Source organism: Austrofundulus limnaeus, unplaced genomic scaffold (assembly GCF_001266775.1).
Source record: "Austrofundulus limnaeus strain Quisiro unplaced genomic scaffold, Austrofundulus_limnaeus-1.0 Scaffold767, whole genome shotgun sequence".
Taxonomy (NCBI): Eukaryota; Metazoa; Chordata; class Actinopteri; order Cyprinodontiformes; family Rivulidae; genus Austrofundulus; species Austrofundulus limnaeus.
The window spans coordinates 152,188-156,439 of NW_013953169.1; positions in this window are offsets into that span (position 1 = coordinate 152,188).

Sequence of the window (4,252 nt, forward strand, 5' to 3'; positions counted from 1 at the left end):
AAAAGATCAGTGTTAAAAAAGATCAGTGTCAGAAAAGATCAGTGTCAGAAAAGATCAGTGTTAAAAAAGATCAGTGTCAGAAAAGATCAGGGTTAGAACAGATCAGTGTCAGAAAAGATCAGTGTTAGAAAAGATCAGTGTTAGCAAAGATCAGTGTAAGAAAAGATCAGTGTCAGAAAAGATCAGTGTTAAAAAAGATCAGTGTAAGAAAAGATCAGTGTCAAAAAAGATCAGTGTTAGAAAAGATCAGTGTTAGAAAAGATCAGTGTNGAAACTCTCAGACTGAAGAAGTCTCTTGGAGGAGAGACGAAACGTTTCATTAGAGAAGAACCCGTCCAGAAGACCTATACTATTTTTTTCCTTTTAAACATGACTAATGTAGCTCACCACCATCAGAGGGTGAATGTGTGTGTGAGTGCATGGATGAAGAAATACAAGTAAATAAAGTCAAAGTTTATGTAAAAAACCAGTGGATTTTGTTGAATCGTCACTTTGTCAGTCTTCATCATGAACAGCACAGATCAGCAGACCTGAAGCCCACCCTGGATGAGCTGGTGGGGTTTGAGGACAGGAAAGACCCAGACAGACAGGAAGTTGTCCAGGTCAGCTTTTAATGGCAGGAAAACACTGTTTAAATGGATTTGGATCATTCTTTTCAGGGAAGAATTTTATACAAATAACTCAGGTTCTGTAATGATGACTTCATTGTTGGGTGGTTAAAAAACACACAAACTTGTTAGAAAGTGTTCAAATATTAGATTCCTGAATAACTGCACAGAAAACCAAGTCCAGTTCCCAGTAAAGAGTAAAAAGTCCAGTTTAGAGCCAGTGTTTGTGTGGCCCAGGGTCTGATCACAACACAAACACCACACATCCTAACTGCTGCTGGCTACACTCCTGTCCTACGTGTCCTTAACAACCCAGAGTTGTGTTCATCCTGCAGGTCAGGGACACGCTCTGTAGACCTGGTGATTCTCACTGGTTAAAGGAAACAACTGCAACCAATCACCAAATTTATACAAATTACACTAAATCTAAAATTCAATTCATCAGTCAGAAAATTTCCTTCAAGCTTTTAAATGTTTTCATCATGAGAATAAAAATTATTTTACACACTTTGCATCATAAAATTATTACTATTTGTCTCCCAGGAGAAGATATATTCAGGATTTCTTTGTTGGGTTTTTTTGTTCTGGTTTTCCTTGTAGAAAACTAGAACCAACAGTTTGTAAGTTATAGACTGTATTAAACAGGATGTTTTTGGGTGTGCGTTTGTGTTTTTGTGTGTTCTGCTCCCAGCAAGAGTTCATGTTGTGGGTTAGGGAACAAGAGAATTCCTCCTCCATCTCTGACTCTGTCTTTGTCTCTCCTCTGCAAGTAGGATGTCTTAAAATATTGAACCAATCTGCTCTTCATGGTCTGAAATCTGATAAAAACACACTTATGAATAAGTCAGGAGCAAAGCTCGCAGAGAACAACAACAAGAAGGTGCACTCAGATAAAACACACAAGACAAGACAGGATGGAGAAGAGGAGGAATTATCTCTTCATCACTTCATCCATTAACCTCTCTCTTGATTGAGGCTTTTATTTTGTAACTATTCTCAGGTGATTGAGGCTTTTATTTTGTAAGTATTGTCAGGTGACTGTGTCTCACTGAGGCTTTTATTTTGTAACTATTCTCAGGTGATTGAGGCTTTTATTTTGTAAGTATTGTCAGGTGACTGTGTCTCACTGAGGCTTTTATTTTGTTAGCGTGGCTGTGGCTGCAGTGAGCTGGTTTTCTCACTGAGGGCTGCTACTGAGCAGGGTGTTTGGGGTAACAGGAGGCAGATAGGGGGCTTTGGTGGGTTTTGGTTGGTAGAGTCAGAGGATGCCCCCCCCCCCCCCACTGCAGGCTGCCAAGCTGTGCTGCCTGTGAACATGCAGATAAAATTGTGTTTGTAAAGTTGAGAGACGCTCAGTCTTGTGTTAGAGATTTAGATGAGTCTGTTGGAGTGGACCAGGGTATTTGGGGGAGTTTGTCCTCAGAGGATACCATATGTGGTGGTGGGGGGCTGCAGTGACAGCTGTAGGGGGGCCGGGGACTGACTGCTCACTGACTGATAAGGCAGGGGGTGGGGCTGTATGGCAGTCTCAACAAGAAAACTAATAATTCTGGAATGCAGCATGCAGACAGAGGCCAGCTGATGTGACTGCAGTTAAGACAAGTTAGAAAGCAGGTCTGACTGGTCTGACTGGTCTGACTGGTCTGACTGGTCTGACAGTGAACACATGAAAGTTGTTCCTCAATCAGGACTCATCAGTTTTCACAGACAGTCTGACCCAGGTCTGCAGCTCCACAGGTCCAGTAGAAACCAACATCTGATGGTAATGGTGGCTCACAGTGATGGATCCAGACTGGACTTTGGTTTGATTTAGTTACTGTTGTCTAAGCAGACCAGTCCCAGTGAGACCTCACATCTCTTCTTCAAGGGAGGCCTGGAGGCACCTGAACATGTTTTTAAGGGTGGGGGAAACCAGAGAGAAAACCCACACAAGCACAAGGAGAACATGTAAAGGGATCAAACCCAGAACCTTCCTGCTGTGAGGCGTCGGTGCTAACCACTGATCCATCTCACAGATGTGTTTGGGTTCAGAGGGTTTGAACACGTGAGCCTGGGGTTGGCAGGTTGCAGGTTTGAAGCCTTGGACATGGGAACAGTGAAGCTTCCACATCTGCCTCCACTCTAATCTACTCCACTGTGGACATTTGAACAAGACCCCTAACCTCTGCTGTTCCCCTGGGGGCCTGAGATGGTAGCCCCCTGCCCCACGCGGAGGCTCAGTGGTCCGTGGTGGCCTTAGGAAGGACATTAGGAATAAAAACTGTTGCCAAATCTTCATGTAAGTTTACTTGTTGTGATCCCTGAAGAAGAGAGCAGCTGTAAAATATCAGAAATCAAGAGGGAGGACCACCAGAGACTGAAGAGGGAGGACCACCAGAGACTGAANAGGGAGGACCACCAGAGACTGAAGAGGGAGGACCACCAGAGACTGTAGTCCTGGAGTACCAGAGAAGGAAACGGGAGCAAAGAGAGAAGATACCAAAACTGTGCTTTCATTTTTCAAACATTCATCTGTCTTCATCACGTCTGAATCATCTTAGTTTTTCTTCACAGATGAACTCTGTCAGAGAAACATGAAATGAAGCTGCTGCAGTGGATTCTTCTGTTCAGAACAATCAGACAGAAGTCAGTAAAAACAACAAGGACCAAGGTTTCCTCCATGTTTCCCAACATACTGTAACACTGACAGTAAATATTTGTCACTTATTACATTTATTACAACATTTATTACAACATTTATTACACACATTTATTACACACATTTATTACATTTATTACACACATTTATTACAACATTTATTACAACATTTATTACATTTATTACACACATTTATTACACACATTTATTACATTTATTACATTTATTACAACATTTATTACATTTATTACAACATTTATTACATTTATTACACACATTTATTACACACATGACTCCATCTGACTGAACTACACCTCCTTGACTTTGTCATGACTGCTTTCATTCTCATTTACCTGCACAGTTTCATTTTTTACTTTTTATTGTTGTTTCTATTCTGTTACCATTACTACTATTGTTATTGGTGCATAACACACACACACACACACACACACACACACACACACACACACACACACACACACACACACAGCATGACACTGGACCAGTCAGAAATCCCTCACGAGGCCCTGGAACAATAAAACCAGAAAGTATTCAGTATTTCCAGCAGAGGTGAACTGGTTCAGTCAGAAGTGATCAGGTTGTAAAAAGAGTGCTGGTTTCTGTTGTAGGTGCAGTTGTCATCATTTTGTGCGTGCCTGCCAGTGTTTGTGTGTGTTTATGCAGATTCTGCTCTGGATGTTGGATCCATCCTCCCTCTCCATGTCTCCTGCCGTCTGTGCCTCTAATCCCTGAGTGTGTCAGTAATGGCAGGTCCAGGTGTTCTGCTCTGCTCAGCTCCGCCCCCTGGGACGTGCACGTGCTCCTCTCATCAGGGCTTTAGGAGTTCTGAGTGTGTGTGTGGGGGGGGGGGGCTGTCTGGGATCCTGTCCTCCAGAAGGGAAGGGAGGACTGGAGGAACCCGCCTCACACAGCTTGCTCCTGGGTGTCCCTTGGGCCTCAGACCCCCCTCAGCTGTTCTCTCCTGGGACTTCAGCAGCACCATTAC